Raw genomic sequence first — 20,930 nt, 5'->3', positions numbered from 1 at the left:
AGCGAAGCATCTCTTAGATTGTAGCATCTATACCTTGGATTCATGAACTGTGATAGTAGTTTTGCCCTGAAAAGTATGGGAAGGCATGGTTAATCAGATATAAACTGTAATAAAATACTGTATTAGACCAGTTCATTAAAAAAAATGAGATTTAGACAACAGAGACAAGACACCAACTCTAAATATAAAAGGAATCTGCAATATTTTCTACTTCTAAAAATTCCTATTCTATTTAGAGTTGGTTTCTTGTCTCTATTGTCTAATCTCATGGCTGTTTTTTTTTTTTCAATGAATGCTCTAAGAAGCAAATCCCATATAAATAATATCAGAAAACTTCTCTTAGCTGAAGATAGTTGCAAATTCTCAAATTGTAAGGCCCACCAACACCAAGAAAAATAAATGAAAGGAGACTCATACCCAGCCAGTGATGGTGTATTTAAGGGTAAAGGGAATTTCTTTCGAGCGTGTAGGAAAAGCATTTGAAAGGTAAACACTTAGTCAGATGAGCATCAAACTTGTCTGCTGCAGCACAAAGTGTAACACATCAATATCTGCAATTCTGAGAGGAAAGTATTGCAGCCCAAGAATTCTCTAACTTATCAAGCTATTGTTTATTTGTGAGAGTAACATATAAATTCTCAGACATAGAGGAATTTAGAAAGTACACTGTTTTAGTTTCTTATTGCTGCTTTAACAAATTAGCACAAACTAGTGACTGAAACAACGCAGGTTTATTCTTTTACAGTTCTGTAAATCAGAAGTCCTAAAATCAAGGCGCTGTCAGGGCTGTGTTCCTTCTGGAGGCTCCCGGGGAGATTTCACTTCCTTGTGTTTTCCAGATCCTAGAACTCATCCACATTCCGGGTCTTGTGTTTCCGTCATCCACCTTCAAAGCCAGCAAAGTTACATCTCTCTGACCATTTTCCATCATCACTGCTGCCTCTGACCTTCCTGTTCTGCCTCTTTTCCACCTAAAAGGACCTTTGACCCCCCAGATAATCCATAATCTCTCCATATCTAGATCCTTAACTTGATGACATCTACAAAGACGCTTTTATCATGTAAGTTAATGTGTTCCCAGGTTCTGAAGATTAGGACATGGACATTTTTTGGAGTTGGGGAGCATTATTCTGACAACCACAGAATATATGCCAAACAGGTCCCTTCTTGAAAAAAAGTAAAGATCTACAAATTTAAAATTCAATTGGAAGAAAACATGAGAATAGTCAAAAAATTTTTGAAAACAGAAAAGTAATGATTGGGGCATGCCCTAACAATCTCTAAAATTGTACAGCTGGAACAATAAAATTGTAACACTGGAACAGATAGACAGAAAGTCCACTAATAGGGCCCAAACATCCGTACGAATTTAAATCAAGAAAATGAGAAAGAAATCCAGTATTAGGAAAACTAACAAATTGAGAAAAAAAGTTTAGATCCTAAACTTGTGCCCACAGAAGGTAACAATTTGAATATATGTATTTTTAAAAAATGAAACCATGAAACTATTGGGAGAAAATTTAAGTGAATAATTCTGTAATTTTAGAGTGAAGATGAATTTCTAAGTATAACTCCCAAGCCAGAAACTCTTAAAAGAAACCCCTAATGGATATATTTGAAGATATAAACAATTAAATAATTATAAAATAATTTCTATATGACCAAAGAAAATATCTCAAAGTTAATAGTTCAAAGGTCAATGATAAATTATATATAACAAAAATGACAAAAGTTAATATCTTTCTTACATAAAAAACTTTTACAAATCAATAAGCAAGAGATAACCACCACAAGAGAAAAACGGGCAAAGGACATAAATAGACACTTTGGAAAAAGAATTGAACAGAGCCAGTAAACATGAAAGGAGCTTTACCTATTGTATTAACCGATTTTTTTTAAAATGATAATATTCAGTTTGGGGATGAGCAATTTGAATTGGTTCAAAGTTTCCGCATGGTAACTTTACAACATGTACCAGAACTTCAAGTTTGCAAAGACTGCAGCAGCAAGCCTACGTCTTCACCAGGTGCCTGAAGTAATGCCTCGGCCATCGGGGCAGATGAGGCAGTTCCCCGAGGGAGCCGCCCTCTCTCAGGGATGACGGAGATCTTGTTTTCACGACAGTTCCCTCCTTCCCTCCCTCCTTTTCCACTCCATCCTCTGTACTAGCCTAGCAGATCCCTTTAATTCAAGCTCGACTGTTGCAAATTCAGAGGCTGGGGTGAGCAGCCATGGCGGCCTGAGTGTGGGCAGGCAAAATGCACCCGCTCCTGTGGCCCTCGCCCGGGGCTGCAGGGGGTGGGATCCAGCCAAGACCATCTGTTAGCATATGGGCAGTCTCTGCTCTTTTCACGTCCCCAAACACAGCCAAGCCCCCGTTCCTCTGTATTTGAAAGGTTGATGGCAAGTAAGTTCCACTCTTCTCTCTCCCTCTCAGGAATATTTTGGGGGTTTCTCATTCCTTAGCCATCAGTAGGAAAAATGGGGTGGGGAGGGGAGGTGTGAATCTCTTAGTTCAACTTGAAATGCAAAACAAATGCTTTTAGATAAACTCTAAATCATCACAGCATTTGACATTCCAACAGCTTTTCTTGTTTTAAATCTCTGGAGTTAGAAGTTTACACCTTTGAAGATGCAGGCCTGACCTCCCCTGGGAAAACTGAGTCTTGGTGTCTTAAAAAAATGAATCAGCTGCCGCTTAGCCAGCACATGCCAAGGGCAGAAAATACATTTCAATAAATTAATCCTTTACATAATGAAAATATTAGTGCTAACTCTGGGGCATGCACATTCACACATACAGACACACACTTCCTCCTCCAAAAATCAGACACCATTTTTCACTGACAACATTTTTAACTTTAGATGGACACAACAGATCCTTATTTATAGATTCAAAGTTTGAAACGTTAGGAGACTCTAATCCACAGTCTGCCTGTACCCCTCTTGTTGCCAGGGTATCTCCCACTGGTAGTCAGACGCACAGCATTATTTTCCACTCAACCCCACACTTCCATGGTGAATGCATGTTTTCAGTTAAATTATTTAATTGAGATTTATGTGAATTACACACATAATACCATTATTTGGTAGAAAATTCAGAAAACCCAAGGTAAGTAATCAAAATCCTTCAGACTCCTATAAGATCAAGTACTGTTAACATTTTATTGACTATCTTAGTCTTTGATAGAGAGAATTTTTTTTCAAAAATAGAATCACATGAAAGTGTTTTAGAAAGTAGTTTTAACAACTTTCGCTATTAGCAATGCTCAATATCATCACTTATATCTGTATATTCAAACATTCTTATTATAAATCTGTTACATTTATATGACACATTTTTTAATGTGTACATAAATTATAATCTTGTATAAGATGTTTTCACTTTGGATTTCCATGGCCATTAGTGAGGTTGCACATTGTTTTATATATTTGTGATTCATTGTTGTTTCCATTTGTTGGAAATTGCTATTCATTTCCTTTGTCCTTTAAAAAATCTTTCTTATTGATTTGTGGAAATTCTTTATATATTTTGACAGTTTATTCCTTATTGATTATGTGTCACATATAATTCCATCCGAACTTGTCTTTGTGCTTTTGTTTATATGCCTTTTGATAACCTTTTGATGGTACTTAATTTCAACGTATTTGAATTGATCTATTTTTCTCTTTATGGTTTATACTTTTGTGTCTGGTTAAATAAATGTTTTCCTACACTGAGTTTTAAAAAGTTCTGTACATTGACGTGCATATTAGTTTGATGATTTATATTCATTTTTTCTCAAAGAATCAGCTTTTCAATACAAAATATTTTTCTACCTTTTAGAAAAAAAAATAGAATCACACTGAGACCTATTTTTTCCACTGAATATTTGATGAAATTTTCCATGACATTTTATATATATATATATATATATATATATATATATATATATTTTTTTTTTTTTTTTAAAGATCTGGAGTTATTTATTTATTTATTTATAATTCCTGTTTCTGGGCGGGGGTGGCGGGGAGCCGTACCGTGTGGCATGTGAGATCTCTGTTCCAGGACCAGGGATCGAACCTGCACCCACGGAAGAGGAAGCACAAAGTCCTAACCACTGGACCACCAGGGAAGTCCTGACATTATATATTTTAAATTATTTTTTAATTGATGCATTTGTTGCATTCTGTGGATTACTACATTGTACTCTTAACACCCGACCTGTTAAATGTTTTGTGTTTCCCATTTTTAACTATTTTGTACAACCTAGCTAAAATCTTGATGCACATTTATGGTTACTCATCTGGGATAAATTTCTAGAAGTAAAATTTTTCCAACTTTACACATTTCAAAATGTTTTTATACATAGAGTGAAGTCATCCTCTGGAGATCTGTAATGATATCCACTCCTGTATGATCAGGCCACTCAAGATGGCTGTTCTCTTGCTCTCTGTACATCCCCTGCTGGTCCAGTCCTTGCCTCACCCACACCCTACTCACCTGACTGACCTTCCCTTTAATCACAGAACCTAATCAGTAAATGCCTACACACTTGCCCTCGGCCCCAGCTAGTGTTTGTTCTAATATTTAGAGCAGAACTATCTCTACTATGATAGTTTCTCAAAGGGGAGGTAAGTCTCTCCTGGTTTCCCTGGCAACCCATGAGCTAACCTGATGTCAATTCCCTCTGTAACTGGTAACCTCCCTCTCACCCTGCTAGCTGCCACATCCTGCCTGCCATCTGCTGTGCACGGTGGGGTGTCGCTCCAGGACCTTGCTTCAGACAGGTAAGATCCCCCCTCCATTAAACTTCCAATGTCTCTGTGGCTGACTCCGGACTCTTTCTTCAGTTTTGAGGCTGGGGTGCAGCACAACAACTCCCAAACATGTGTGAAAGTCCTAGTTTCCTTGTGTCCTCACCAACCCTGGGGACTGAGTTTTAAACTTTACCTAATTTGATAAGCAAAGTATTTACACACATTTCGTTGATGATTCTATCCTAGGAATGCTGCAAATTGAAAGATACGAATTTTATATTTTATGTAATTTATATGCTCATCAAAGATACGTAACATTAAACAATGATATAACTTTATACATAAAAGTAAGAATTAATAACCCACATTTATTTGCTGACCTTGATGTGATGTCTTTGAACAATCATGATAGTGAAATAATGATCGAGCTTTAGTACACAGGCTATTTCTGAAGCGATGCAGAAAAGGGATACAGTTCCTCAGGCAGAATTCTATGTGTAAATGTATGAATCGTCAAGAAAACGGAATGGGAGTGAGTAGTGCAATTTGCCTGAAAATAACACTGATATTATTGCAAGGGGTTGTTTCTAAAACTTCAAAGTAGGGATGATGAGTTCCTGGCATGGAAAACTTCAGTATCTGATTTAGTTGTTTCTATGGAAATAATTTATGGGTAAATAAACCCTGACGAATAACATCTATCAATGCTTAACCACTTAGGGTATCAGCAGAAAACATGCAAAATGCTGCAGGTATCTTTTTTTAGAGAATGAGAAGTTCTGAATGTCTTACAAGCTTCTTCCCAACATTCTAAGGAAAAATTACTTAAATTTTCAAAGATCTTCAGATCATTCAGTCACTCAATGACTTTATTCAGGGCTTCCTATGTGCCTGGGTCCCGAAATAGTTTACTCTACTTGACTACGTGCTCAACTCTGGTCTGCACATCTCTCGAATGCTAGAATATTACACAGTTTAAACATGAAATACTCCTCCCCTACCTACTGTCCCTCTCCTCCAGCCAAGGAAGGAAATTTGTTATGAAAATGAAGGATGATAATTTATAATCCTGGGGCAAAACTGAACTGGCTCCCTGAATTAAAAAGAAAAAGAGAAGGAAAAAAACTATTTCAGTGAAGAGGAGATTCAAGAATTTTAGATGTCTGCCCAGTCTTGTACTGTCTTGTACCGGCCAAAGTTAAAAGAGAAAGTCCTACACCAGTTCCTACAACTGACCAACTACATGGGCAGCTGTATATTCTAAGATGGATGCCGAGGAAACGCATAAATGTGAATCGACTTTATTCTGAGTCGACTGCAAGCTGAGTAAGAGTGGCAGAGATTCTGGAATTCTCTTCCATCGTCCTTCGAGTTCTTGGCTAAATTAAGCTTCATGTTGCTAACCTGAAGGGCCGTGTGTGCTATATGACGTCATCCTACACCATCCCTGACGTCAGCCTGATATCCACCTCGGGGAATTGCTTCTCTGCAGGACTCTCAGATTTCATGTCTTCACTGTTCCTGAGAATAGATCTTTTTTTTTTTAAGTGGAAACTGATACTGTAAGATGAACTCACAATTATATTCAAGTACATTAAAAGCCATTCCTGATCCTCACAAGGCAGCAAGAAAACGTTAGGATATTCATATAACTATTCCCCAAAATAGAAACAAGAAAACAAGAAAAGAACTAACTTTGCACACTTGTCTATAATTGATCCAGCTCTGCATTCTCATTAGAATAAAATACTCCTGTTTTTCACTTGGATAAGCCTTCCTCTCTGCTTTTCCATTGTGAAGGGCTGGGCAAGATTGGATTACTTGTTTCAGTGTAAGATATGTCATTTTTCTACAAAGGCTACTTGCACAGATGCATTTTCAATCAGGGCTCCAGAGCCCAGAAATAAATGTTGATTGATATTCCATCAAGGGTTTCAACATATGGTTCTGTATTTAAAGGATTTTAGATTAATCCATTGAGGAGGCTGCAACTCTGGTTATGAGTCTAGCTTTTTCATGTAAAGGTAGCTACTTTAGTTTAAAGACACCAGATACCCTTGGTTACATAGGCTGTAAGTGCCCTGAAAACAGGAACCTGGTGTTATTCACAAGGGATCTCTAGTGTGTAGCTCAGTGCCCAAGACACAGTGAGGACACAAGAAATGAAATGCTTTTGTGGCTGATGAGACACACAGGAGCTGTGGACAGAAAACCAACAACTTTGGGCTGATCCCCTGAAGATTGTATTCGTGCTGGTCCTGCCCATCGTTAAAGAAACTTCTTCAGTCTTAACTGGACCCATTCTTTCAGCCAGCATTTGTTGGGTACTTACTCTCCACTAGACCCTGGTATAGCAAATAGCAGTTCATCAGGACCCATTTTCTCTTCCTCCCGGGCACACCAAGCAGCCCTTGTTTCCTAGTCTCCCTTCCTGTGACTGAGGTCATGTGCCTGGTTCTAGCCCGTGGGATGTGAAGACGAGTGTGTGCCTCTCTCAGGCCTGGCCCTTTAAGTGGTCCTCAGGGCCCTCCTCCTGCTCTTCTGTCCTCCCTTCCAGTTGGCTGGCATGGGAACAACCATGGCGGCTTTGGCCCTGTGCTGAGGATGGTAGATCCTGCTTCAGCCTGGGCTCCTAAGACACCCCACCAACCTGCCCAGGACTGTTAGGTGAACCAGAAAAAAAGCTTCTATCGTGCTAAGGCCAACCCCAACTCAAACACTGACGATACAAAGTCACAGGAGATGCAGTCCTGGCCTCAAGGGGCATCCAACCCTAGCCTGGACTTTGATGGTCAGAAGACCACCGTGTGGCCCTTTATGTTTCCACAGAAGAGAGTCACAAACAGAGAGAGTCCCTCCAGGACACGTCCACTCCTTGACCTGCAGGACATTCAGAAATCTTCTCGAGAAGGCCCTGGTTGGAGACCATCCGTCAGACCACCTGCCCTCAGTGATGAATCGAGTGCTACAGCCTGGCAGATGCAGAGCCCGAGAATCAGAGGCTGGGTTTCTGTAGGAGGCCGGACGGATGATTCTGATGCCTCAATTTTCACCGAAGTGAATCAGCAAGTGACTGCAAAAGAGGCCCCTCATCAGGAGAAGCAATTCCAACGGAGGCCCAGCTCCAAAACATAAGGCATGTTGTTTGCTAGCAGGCAAACTCTTTCCAGTGTGTTCACTTAAAGGGCTTTGGACTCACGGACATAGAGAACAGACTTGTGGTTGCCAAGGGGGAGGGGGTTGGGGGAGGGAAGCAGTGGGAGGTTGGGGTCAGCAGATGTAAGCTAATACATATGGAATGGATAGACAAGGTCTTAATGTATAGCACAGAGAGCTATATTCAATATCCTATGATAAACCAGAATGGAAAAGAATATTTTTTAAAAGAATATATATATATATATATATATATATATGTCACTTTGCTGTACAGCAGATATTAACATAACTATATATACTATAAATCAACTATATATACTTCAAAAAAGAAAGAGAGAGAAAGAAAGAAAGGAAGAAAGAAAGAAGAAGAAGGAGAAGGAGAAGGGGAAGAAGAAGAAGGAAGGAAGGAAGGAGGGAAGAAAGAAAGGAAAGGCTTTGGTATCCTCAAATATTAAAGTACTTTCCTATGTATTTCGCATCAGTTCTCAAAATGACCTGCTGACCAGTGAGGCAAGTCAGTTCAAAGCCATACGGCCTTCTTGGGGGGAAATCAGAACTCAAATCTGACACCTGACTCAGCATCCTTTCCTACCAGGCCAAGCTCTACTTTATGTCAGAGCTTAAGACACACTTTCCTCAATCGTCCCTTGTATTTCTTAACATCCTCAGTGAATTCGCAGACCAGCAGCAGATGTAAGCTCAGTCAGAGGGCCAGGACCACCTGACTGGTGCTCTGCCCCACTCAACCACCTCACCACCCTCGAGACACCCTTACTGCTATGCAGATTATCGGCAAAATGTCACTGGGTAAGATTCAAATGTCATGACATCAATCTGGATCTCAGATTCAGTTCCCCAGACAGAATACAAATGAAGAGGACCCAAGGATTATAAAGGGGTGTGCTGGACTATTTGCTGAGAATGTCAGGGTGATACTGGGTCTGAGGTTTCACTGGCTTACTTGAGTCTCCATATCTGTAAAAGTTAGAACCCCAGCCAGTTTATTTCCTTCCTTTTTATACTTCACAAACATTTTCTTTCACATTATTTATTTCAATTCGATAAGTATTCACCAAGTACCTACTAAGAGAAAGGTTTGCAGCCATAAGGCCTAGATGGCACGAAGGCTAGTGTGGAAGATAATTATTAAAAACATGGAAATGGATTTTTCAGTTTTCCAGTCTTCTGGAGCCCCTTTCCATTAATGTCCAAACTACTTGGGCCCCCGACCCATTAACCAAGGGAAGGCCAGCGCTCTACCTGGGATTTGAGGATTAGTGGGTAAACAGAAGAAAGTGCCCTATTACCACTCAGTTCAAATATATGATCTCAGCCCAGCTCTCAGACCCAAAATTAAAAAAAAATTATTTTTCTCTCCATACTTTACTTTTTGAATGCTTTCAATGGATATACATTACCTTTATATTCAGAAAAAAATAGCTATTTGCGTTTTGAAAAATTATAATTTTTAAATGTTTAATTCGGTTTTAAGCTGTTGTAAGAAACAAAACTCTCTCACGTAATACTAGATGGAGTTTTAAATTCATAACCTATTGACAGGTGGGAATTTGACAATATATATATTTCAGGTCCTAAATATGAAATCCATTTGACACTGCAATTCCTTTGCCAGGCATTCATTCTAAAGGAATACTCATATACACCCACAAAGTTGTGTGTTCAAAGGTGATTGTTAGAGTTCAAACCCAAAAGGTTATCTCTCTTCCTGCAGCTTCATTCACGTACTTACTCATCAAGTGTTTACTGGATTCCTACTAGCTCCCAGGTAACATTCTGCGGGATGAATAAGAGAGTCCTGCTTTTGTGACAATGATCCTTATAATCCAGGGAAAGACCCAGGCAATTAACCAATGACTCGTTATGTAGACAACAGCTACCCTTTCTTCACCCAAAACGTGGACACATCTACTCCTCTCTCATCCCCATAAGCTCGAGGCTCGTGTGCACAAGTCTTTATTGGAGGCTTGGGGAAAACAAAGAGGGATTCTAGATCAGAACTAAGAATACTTTCAAATTTAATGTTAGGCTTTACTATTACTAAAAATTTTCTGGCCATTCCAAACCATAGGGCTTGCTTTCCTGAGATCCAGCCTCTGGACCTCCCACCCCTTGACCATTTTCTTCAGTCTTCCCCTTGTTATGGGTTAAATTGTGCCCCCTCCCTCAAAAAAAGAGAATGCTGAAGTCATAGCTCCCAGGACCTCAGATTGTGACCTTGTTTAAAATAAAGTTTTTTCATAGGTAATCAAGTTGAATGAGGTCATTAGGGTGGACTCCAATCCAATATGACTGGGGTCCTTATAAAAAGAGGAATATTGGGCACAGGGACAGACATGCACAGACGGGAAATGATGTAAAGATGCACAGGGAGAAGCCTGGAGGAAAACAAGATTAGAGCAACACATCTACAAGTTAAGGAATGTCGAAGACTGCTGGCTAGGAAGAGGCAAAGAAGGAGCCTCCCCATAGGGTTCAGAGGGAGCGTGGCTCTCCCAACACCTTGATTTTGGACTTCTAGTCTCCAGAGCAGTGAGACAAATGCATATCTGTTAAGTCACCCAATTTGTGGTACTTTGTTACAGCAGTCCAAGGAAAGTAATCCACTCTCATTACTGAGGTTCAAAATCTTTACCTTCCCTGCCATCGGGTTGCCTGCAAAAAACCCAAACATTCTACGACTTCATCATTTAGGGCAAACTAGCTCACTTTAATCTCCAATAGCCTGACCTCCTTCAAGGCTTTCCCAAAGCGAAAGATTATTTACCCCTATGACGAATTTTGTCACTTCCCTACAAGGAGGAAGCAGAGGCTAGCAAATCATTTCAAAGAGATGAAGCCCAGAAGCTCTAGATGATGTAGGGGCTGGGGACCTGGATCTCTGCCCACCAGGAGGCCACTTACACTCAAGGAACCCTGGTGTTCTGGGTCAGCCAGTTGGAAACCCTGGACTGGATCAGGGACCCGTGAGTAGCTACCCTCCTTGTGTGGTTTAGGGCCCAATCAGGCTTCTGGATTTGATGTTCAGTTCCCTAAGAACCTGAGAGTACACTGATCCTCAATTTTGGGGTCTCCCAGGATACCAAGAGATATCAGCCATCCATTATACTCCCCCCAACTCCCCTCCCTTAAGGATCTGAATCAGTTGTTGCAATGGGGGGAGGGAGGTGTCTCACAGCTCTGGAGGCTAAGAGTCCAACAGCATAGAAAAAGAGTTAAGAGAATTTTCCAACAAATGGATATGGTGGGGTCAGGAGAGAACAAGGAGACAAGATGGCACTGGGGCCTTCATTTTTTAGAGGCTGAAGTCAGGTCTATTGGGAGATAAGGGCATGACAAGAGCAACAGTGTGTGTCTGTTGGGCACGGGGATGCAGAGACTGGTTCCTAAGACCCTCCTAGGGACTCATTTCTGGATGAAGAGGTTGCTGGGGGCAGTACGACCATCTGCTGGGCTGTCTCTACCACCATAGGTCTGGGGAAGCCAAGCAGGTGGCAGGGGAGGATGGGGTCTCTCAGCGCCTGCAGCCTTTGCTCTGAGCCTCGAGCCCACACCTGCCCTCCAATGCTTCCAGAAGGCCTGACCCTGACCATAGCCACGGCCTCTACTGCCTCTGTCATGGGGATCTCTGGAGTTCAAAGCCCCTGGTCTAGACCCCTCTGGGGTCACCAGCTTCAGAGACCTGGCCATCACCATGTCTTCCTCTACCTGGGTCACCTGTACTGGTGATGGGAGAAAACACAGTAATAACATATGTCCTTAGTGAAATCAGAAATTCAGATTTGAGAGGAAAGGGGATGGGCTCCATCTGGGATATATGGTATTAATTTTCCTTTCCTGTCTTAGAGTTTCAACAGCTGATCCCAATAGGGGAGAATGACATGCATACCTGTGGGTTTTCTATACCTATAAAGGGAGAATCCAAGTTCCATTTTAATTTATAAAAATAAGCTAGAATCATAATCCTTGATGTCTGATTTAAACACCTAATAGAGGATTTGAATGTAGAAAATAGAGAAAAACACCAACTCTTTTAGAAAAGTCACAAAGAGCTGTCCACAAAACTGATCTCTGTGGCCCAACACAGGTCAATGACAGTTCATTGAAAGGTCATTAATAAATACAAATTGTGATCAATTATTTAAATATCATTTAAGACAAATGTGGTGCAAAGCCTTTCCAAACCAGACACAATCGATTTACTGAAAATAATGTACTTCCAAGAGACCAGCCAGGCTCAAATCAATAAAACTACCCCAACCATAAACCTTTTCTCCAATGCCCATTTATCATTATCCATACCTTTTAACAAAACAAGCATTTGATGAGGATTTTTTTGTGGTGATTTTCCTGAAAAAGCTTTTTAGCCAAGAGAATAATTTGTCCCTCTGTTCACAAGTACTGTCCCCTTTGTGTGAGTTTTTTTTTCAAAGGAATTGAAGGGAATCCATTTTATCTCTATACTATTGTTCAAAATAGAAACTACAAGATTCAGTGTTCAATCCAACTTGATGATCACTAACCGGGCATCTAAACGGTGGATCTTAACCTTTTTATTCCCCACTGCCAGACAAACGATGGATGGTGCTCACACCTACAAAACCTTCCCCTAGGTGACCCAGGACGACTCTTGATTCCATCTCTTTCTCTCACACTGAGGAACATGTGTCAGAACGCAAGAGAATGACTGTGACAATATTACAAGGCTGATCTTAAATACATTCTAATTCTTGCCAATAAAAATGAAGCTCACAAACTTTGGTGCCTCAACTACTATTAGAGCCACTATAACGACACATTAATGGTTGAAAACCACAGATTACAAGATGCTCAGTGTTGGTGATCAAACCCCTCTCCATGAAACACTACTTTAATGACTTTTAAAAGGGACATGCATTCATGCAGAAGAAAGGAGCGTGACCTTGAATCCTGTTAATTAGGTAAATGAGCGTCTGATTCCTCCATTAATGGCTCAGAACCCATTCTGTCTATGCAGTGTGGCTTTGCAAATCTCTTCTCTGAGATCGTGCAGTGAATTTAACTCTTCAGGGGGGCAAATCTGATTTTCCCGATGGTCAAGTCCTTTTTGCCCCCAGATGGTCAACTTCCCTGTTGCCCTAATATACCAACCATGGTAGAAAGAGGAAAGGGGAGAGTCCCAGGGGGATTATGCAATAGGCATAGGGGACAAGAAAAGGTCTGTCCCCAGATCAGTTTCCCCTCTGGCCATTTCAGCAAGCTAGGCAGTCAGTGTAGGCGGTAGGGGCCTGGGCTGGAGGCGGACTGGTGGGTTTGGGTCCCTGCTGCACCGAGGGCTGCTCCTCAGCTAGGACACAGCACTGGGGGTCTACCAGTTATCTGCAGCCTGCACCCCTTCCAATTGTTCAGTGCCCTCACCGAACCTTCAATAAAATGGGAATTTTGAAACACATAGAAAAGTAGGAAGAATAGTGGAGTGAATCCCACCTGCCACCACCAGCCTTCAGCAGTTATCAACTCATGGCCGATCTTGTTCATCTATCCCCACAACTTCCCTCCTCAACTGGATTAAGTGAAGAATTTTTTTTTTTTTTTGGTCACATGCTGTGCAGCTTGCAGGATCTTAGTTCCCCGACCGGGGATCAAACCCAGACCCCAGCAGTGATTGGGCCGAGTCCTAACCACTAGACCGCCAGGGAAGTCCCACGTGAAGAATTTTAATTTACCCCAGATACACTCATTACTCACTTGATCAATTTTGGCAAATTACTCTCTGCAATCCTCAGTCTCCTTGTCTGAAAGGTAATCACGTTTCCCCTCCGGGGAGACTGTGAAAGTGAAATGACATAATACATGTGGAAGTCCTAAGAACAGAGCTTAAATGGTGATAAAGGCAACCTTAGCTTCTTGCTATGTTCTCTCCTGGAATTCTAAATGTAACCAGCACAGTGAACCAGGGGACTCATTGGATAGAAGGCTCTAGCAACTTGGTCTTCCGATACCCCTTTAAAATGAATTCTGGATTTCCCCTGCCCTGATAAAGACCTGGGAAGTCCCTTGTTTTTTCTGCCCATTCTTAGGGAACACACAGTCCCCCGCGGGTCATTGGGATGTCCAGTTCATATAAGGCTGAAGCTTATGGCTTCTTTCAGATCCACAGCCCCTTCCCCTCCTTCCTTGCCCATGCAAGCTGTAAGCCACACCTGGGCTGGGGGTATGGCTGTTTCTTCTTTATTGCCCCTCCTTCCTGTACCCCCTTAAACATACACACACACACACACACACACACGCACACAGACAATGCAGAGCTGTGGGCAAGAGGGGGCCATTTGCGCAAGGATGCTCGAGTTGAAGGGGTGACGCTTATACTGACTCTTTTACTCGTGGGGGGAATTTCTAGGTTCTTGGGAGAAACCCTGTGCCCATCCCTGAACACTGCTTACCTGTTGTTCCATAATATGGACAGATCCCTAACACCTTTCCTCCCCCGCCTCTCTCCCGGGGAATCCAGCAGTACCTCTCTGCTGAGGGATATCGTGGGACCTGACGTCTTGCACTATGGTCTCACCTGTTGGATCCATATGAAGAAATGCTCATGGATTCTTTGCCCCAGCAAACTCTGGGCACACACGTCAGCCCCAGTACCCCCGCCCCTCCTGCAGCTCCCCCATCAGCAGCTGGTCAGCTCCCCTCTGACTTTTACATCTCTCTGAGGGAGTCAGATGCCAGTCCTCTGTGACTCCAAACTGCAGGGAACATCATGTCCCAAGCTCTCCAGGGCGAGGTTTGAAAATCCTCAGACCATCCTCGAGCGGGGAGCAGATACCCCTCACCCCTTGCCCAGGCTTAACAGCCACCGTGGGCTCCTCCAAAACCCTTTACATAAACCCTCCCTCTCAGTCTCCACATCCCAAACTCAGTGTGGGTGAGGGTCTTTAAAATCTGTACAACTGGGTTTCTTGATCTATGTTGAAATCTCTGCATGGAGGTTTTGGTGGGAGGTAGCATCTACTGTCTTCAAGTTTCAGTTGAATGGAGACAGGAAGAGTCTCGTTTTAATGTGTTGTTACATCATTTTACAATCAATGAACATCCTGGACGTCACAAAGCGTGTGGCCAGAGTTGGAAGCTTGCCTGAACCCAGCCAACCTGGCAAAGTGGTTTTCCATGGGAAGACCGCCTGAGCTTCTGATCATGACCACAGGACCAGGGGCTTGGAGCCCCAGGGCGGGCCCCGCGCGGTCCCTGCTGAGACACGGGAGGCAGTGGCGGCAGCAGTTGGTTAGATGCCATTAGAACGTGCAGGATGTTTTCAAATGTGATCCTGTGTGGCTGCGATAGAAGCGGTGATGTTGTTGCCTGGTCAGATATTCCAGCTTCTCCCCACCCGGCACTGACAGGCAGGTGGCCCCTGTGGACTGACGGTCCCCCTTGCTACAGCACGTATTTATTTCATCCATTATCTCCCTCTAGTAGAGCTCGAGTTCTGTGACAGCTGGGATTTGCTTTGCTAACTGCTTTACCCCAGCCCCGAATATCACCGGGCGCACAGGAGCTACTCCAGTGCTTGCTGAGTAAATGAAGGGTTTGCATCCATCTCTTTACCCTTCAGCTCTTGCTCTTGCATTGGTCCTTCCGCTTCACCAGCTCATTTTTCTGCAATGGCCAAACCACTAGTCACCACCTCCCTTGGAATCCAAAATATTGCAGACTTGTTTTTCACCTGGAATCCATCTCTTCTCATTTTAGAGAGGGTCTCCTTTTGAGAAATGCAAACTTTGTGGGTACATTTTGACGTTTTTTTTTTTTAACACTTTTATTATTTATTTATTTATTTTTGGCTGTGTTGGGTCTTCGTTTCTGTGCGAGGGCTTTCTCCAGTTGCGGCGAGCGGGGGCCACTCTTCATCGTGGTGCGTGGGCCTCTCACTGTCGCGGCCTCTCCTGTTGCAGAGCACAGGCTCCAGATGCGCAGGCTCAGTAATTGTGGCTCATGGGCTTAGTTGCTCTGTGGCATGTGGGATCTTCCCAGACCAGGGCTCGAACCCGTGTCCCCTGCATTGGCAGGCAGATTCTCAACCACTGCGCCACCAGGGAAGCCCCACTTTGAAGTTTTTTATTTCCTGCAATAAAGACACCTTTGTTCTATTTTCTCACATTATTCCCCTCTCTTGACCTCCTGCGTCTCTGCATGTACACTGGTGACTTTTCTATGCTGGCCATTTTGTTTCAGGATGGAATTGTTCATTAGTACTGGAAGTTGAGACGTGTTTTGTTAGAGATTATGTGAGGGTATAGACAAACATTTCAGTATCAAACAGGGAGAAAAGTAGTGATATATATTATGTCGGAACTTATAAAGTTTCCATGAAAAGCCATCAAAAACAAAACTAAGATTAATGACAATCTGGGAAAAATAGTTTCAACTTACATGAACTTTGCTCTATAAAGAGCTCTTAAAAATCAGTTAGAGGGGCTTCCCTGGTGGCACAGCGGTTGAGAATCTGCCTGCTAATGCAGGGGACACGGGTTCGAGCCCTGGTCTGGGAAGGTCCCACGTGCCGCGGAGCAGCTGGGCCCGTGAGCCACAACTACTGAGCCTGCGCGTCTGGAGCCTGTGCTCCGCAACAAGAGAGGCCGCGATGGTGAGAGGCCCGCGCACCGCGATGAAGAGTGGCCCCCACTTGCCGCGACTGGAGAGGGCCCTCGCACAGAAACGAAGACCCAAAACAGCCAAAAATAAATTAATTAATTAATTTTAAAAAAAATCAGTTAGAAAGAAACACTCTCAGAGGAAAATAAAGAAGACATTTAATTTAAAAAGAATCAAAATACGTAAATTTCAGCCTTAATTAACAAAGTGAAGATTTAAATAACCATGTGATATTATTCTTCATTTCTAAGTTTAAGGATAAAAATGGATCATATTTCATGTTAGCAAAGACTGGAGAATTTTCATATATTTCTGCTGGGAATATAATTTGGTATAACTTTCCCTGAAACACATTTTTTCTCTATGAATCAAGAAGCCTAAACATAATGCATGTCATCTGATGAGTGGTATCTAGTTTAGGATAAGGGTGGCGTTCCAAGTCAGGCCATGTGTCCTAAGCCCCTGGTGCCGTCTAGGTTGGGGAGAGCTGCCTCAAGGGCTGTGACACAGCTAGGTCGATGCCCTTCCAACTAGGTCTGCACAGAGGTGCGGCCGGGCCAGACTCTCGGAGCAAATCCCAGCGGACCACATGGTGGGCTGATCCACACCAGTGATCACGTCTCAGACCCGGGGCTCCATCCTAATTTGCCTTTCTTCAGTCTTCATCTTATGCTTCCCCAAAATATGTATTTATTTGTCACCTCCAGTGGGTTAATTTAGAAACTAGAATGAAAACAAAGGAATACACAAGTAAGTGTTTATTATAATGAAGATGAATTTGATTTGCTTTTATTTACTCTTAGTTCTTTATTACAAATAGACACGTTCTTTTTTTTTTTTTATTCAGTCATCAATTTTATACACATCACTGTATACATGTCAAGCCCAATCGCCCAATTCAGCACACCACCATCCCCACCCCACCGCAGTTTTCCCCCCTTGGTACAAATAGACACATTCTTGAAACACATTCACAGTATTCCTTACACATTCCCCATAGTGGGAGGAGCATATGCCAATCAGACAGATTAAACCTGGGGGGTGGGCAGTAGCAAGATGGACCACCCCTCTCTTCACTCTCTGTGTTTTGAACCAGTGAGATATAGAAAGAGGTGCCAGGCAAAAGATGAGACTGCCAGCTTTATCACTGGCCAAAGCTCACTGGAGACATGGCTTGGGGTCTTGACCAGGTGAGCTCCTAATACTTTGTCACTAAATTAGCAGACACCCACCTGGCCACGAGCAGACACCCACCTGGCCACGAGCAGACACCCACCTGGCCACGAGCAGACACCCACCTGGCCACGAGCAGACACGAGCAGAGCTAGACACCCCAGGACTTCGCCCTCAGGGGATGGTCCTTACTGCAGGGCAGGACCACAGACCAGAGCACACCTCTCTGCAGGCAGGTTCAAAAAAGGGAGTGAAAAGTAGCTGGGCTGAGATGCCCAGACCACTCTCCAACCATCACCAATGGACAGCAGCTCCCCTTCCCCCTGGGGGAGACAAGAGTGACAGGTGAGGAGAAAGGGGCTTAGCCGGCTTGGCGGTCCTCAGTCCTAGCGTACCTGCACATTAGAATCACCCGGGCTCCTTCAAAAGCACAGATGCCCACACGCTACCAACTGATGGACGGAGATAGAAACCAGGCACCAGCATTTTCAAAGTGTACCCCCCGCCCTCCGCCGGTGCCTTTGATGTGTTGTCCGTCTCTGCTCCAGCTGAAAGCCAGCTGTGAGGAAGCCTCAGGTGTGAGGACACGGGGCCACAGAGTGAATGGGGTGACCCCTGGAGGACTTGTCAAAATGTGTTACCAGGTGGTTCTAGAGATGACTCCCAGGGCCTCCCGTATCCACTCTTCCTGCCATCCACGGATGATCCAGCCAGGACCTTCCACGTTCTGAACCTTCTATGAAACAAGCCAGTGACCTCAACATCAGCTGTCCTGACTGTATTGGTCCCACCCCCCAGTCCCCGGCAAGCCTGGCTAACAGAGGTTCACAGGAAGACTGTCTGGAATACACGTATGTTTTCTCGACTCATTCAAGTCCAGGTGATTGTGGCGAGTTCAGCAGGGCTGACCCCTGCCACTGACACACTGAACAGAGGGAAAGGCGGGCGACCCCTTCCACCACTGCAGAGCTCTGAGGGTCTACGCAGGCTCTGAGTCTCCAGGGCCTCGTGGAGGTTGCTCACGGAAGCCTCCTAATCACTCAATATTTCAATTAAAGGGAAGTAAAAGCACAGACATCACTGTTTGACAATATGTGGGTTGTAAGTAATGGGTGCTGATTTGTGCAAGGGAAATGGGAATTATTTGGAGGCGTTAACTACAACAAAGCCTCTGCATCAGAACGACTTGCGACCACTAAAACAGGTCCGTCTTTAAAACTGACTCATACGAAACATTCATGTCCTTGGGTATCAGGGTTAACAGTTATGACTTTGCTCACCTGTTATCTTTCATCGCTGTTCCTGGTTGATCCGAATCCGTCCTCCAGGACTGGGGAGGTGGCAGGACAGGAGGGGGATCACCACGCAAATTTCCTAGTGAAGGGTGCCCTGGGCTCTTTCTCAGTGACTCTTGCTCCCTTTCTGCCAGCACGTTGACCTCTGGGTAGAGAGGTGAGTGGACCTGACCTCACAGCGTGGGGCAGGGAGGGGCGACTCCACGGCTGGTCCCTGCGCTGCTCTGGGTGTCGCCCTGCAGGTGTACTCTGTCCTCCCCATCCCGCTCTGGGTCCCGCACAGCTGACCTGTATGGACCCCATCTGTAGGTCTCCTTGCCCTGCAGCTACTGGTTGGGTTGGCAGGAGCTGGGAGGCGGGAAGAGAGTGAGGACAAGAGATCGATTTCCCTGGTTCTTTCCCTGTGGGGTTCCCAGGGGCTGCCTGGCCCCTCGACTAAAGGTCTCAGCTCCTGGGAAGCAGCTCTCTCGTGCAGCCCTCCCTATCCCCGGGTTCAGTATCCACTCCTGCTCCTGACCCAGAATGCTGCACTGTCCCCTGCCTTCAAACACACCTTTGAAACCATTCCTTTATCCACTCTACTCCGGGTATCCTAACTCGAGTGTGCCCTCTGTTCCTGGAAGGAATTCTGACCCAGGCTTGGGGCCCTCTAAGGCCCCTGAGTGATGCCCTGATTCCGCTTGTGCCCGTCTGGCCCTGCTGCGTAAGCCTGAGGCTCTCTGGGCATGGCCAGGCACCCCAGGGTCCCACATTGGTGCTCACTGGTCCTCAGCGTCTCAGCCACAGCCAGCCTCAGCCGTGGGGTTGGCCCACCCCTCTCTATGGGAACTTCCAGACTCCCAGCTTCCCTCTTCTGCATCCCTCTGAACCACAGGGCACAGGGTTTCAACCCAGACATGGCAGACTTCCCCCTGCTAGTGTGGTGAAATGGGTCAGCTGGTCTCTCTGAGCCCCAAAGAGGAAATGGGACAAAAGCCCCTTGCTTCGACTTTGACTCTTGCTTTTTGAGGGTCTCCATCCTTTTCCAATCCCCAGGAGAGCTCAACACGAGGGGGAGGCAGGACTCTGACTTTCCACCTCCTGGCTCTCCTCTCTTCCCCCTCCTCCTCCCTCCCACTCTGAAGGGCCTTCTCCCCACCTTCATGCCCCTGGGGCCCTCCCCTAGCTCAAATCTTCCCCTTCCCTATCCAGTGAGCACCTCTGCTGTAGGGGCTTACCCTCTTCTTCTAGGGGCACCAAGCCACATGGCTGAATCTTAAAGACAGATGGGTGTACGGAGAGAGAAACTTATCTATACTGGAATTTTCTTTGCTAAACCAACATAGGCTCAGAAATTCATAGTTGACTAACATTTTGGGAAGTATCTTCTTTAGGACTTCAGGTTATGATAGTGGTATAAGCCCTCCTAAAAATAACTTGGGAAAACAAGCAAAAACAGGCTGCCCCCTCAGCCACCACTGCAGGGCTTATCAGAGCCTTGTCTATGCTGTTGTGCATTAAGACTCTCTAAGGTGGTACACAGAATGCCTCCTTCTTCGTGATGTTTGACCTCAGATGTCTTTTTTCCACAGAGAATCTCACAGAGCCCGTGTTCTGCTAAGCACTTTGGAAAGCACTGCTCTGTTAGGATTACATTTAGAATGTCAAATTTCAAAACCATTTCAGAAAATAAAAGCAAGCTAAATGTATTTCTCTAAGTCAAAGGGCAGATGAGAAAGGGAATAGCGAAAAGCATTAAAGCCGAGAGCATGAAACATGACAGCACAAGAAATGCATTAAATCCACTTATTAAAATACCAAGATTCTCCCTGGTATGCTGTTTACAAAAATACACCCAAAGGGGGGAAAACAAGGAGATGAAAAACATAAAAGAATGAACAAATACACACATGCAAATATTAGCACGTAAAGAGG

Source organism: Balaenoptera ricei, chromosome 7, assembly GCF_028023285.1.
Source record: "Balaenoptera ricei isolate mBalRic1 chromosome 7, mBalRic1.hap2, whole genome shotgun sequence".
Taxonomy (NCBI): domain Eukaryota; kingdom Metazoa; phylum Chordata; class Mammalia; order Artiodactyla; family Balaenopteridae; genus Balaenoptera; species Balaenoptera ricei.
This window is presented reverse-complemented; position numbering follows the sequence as displayed.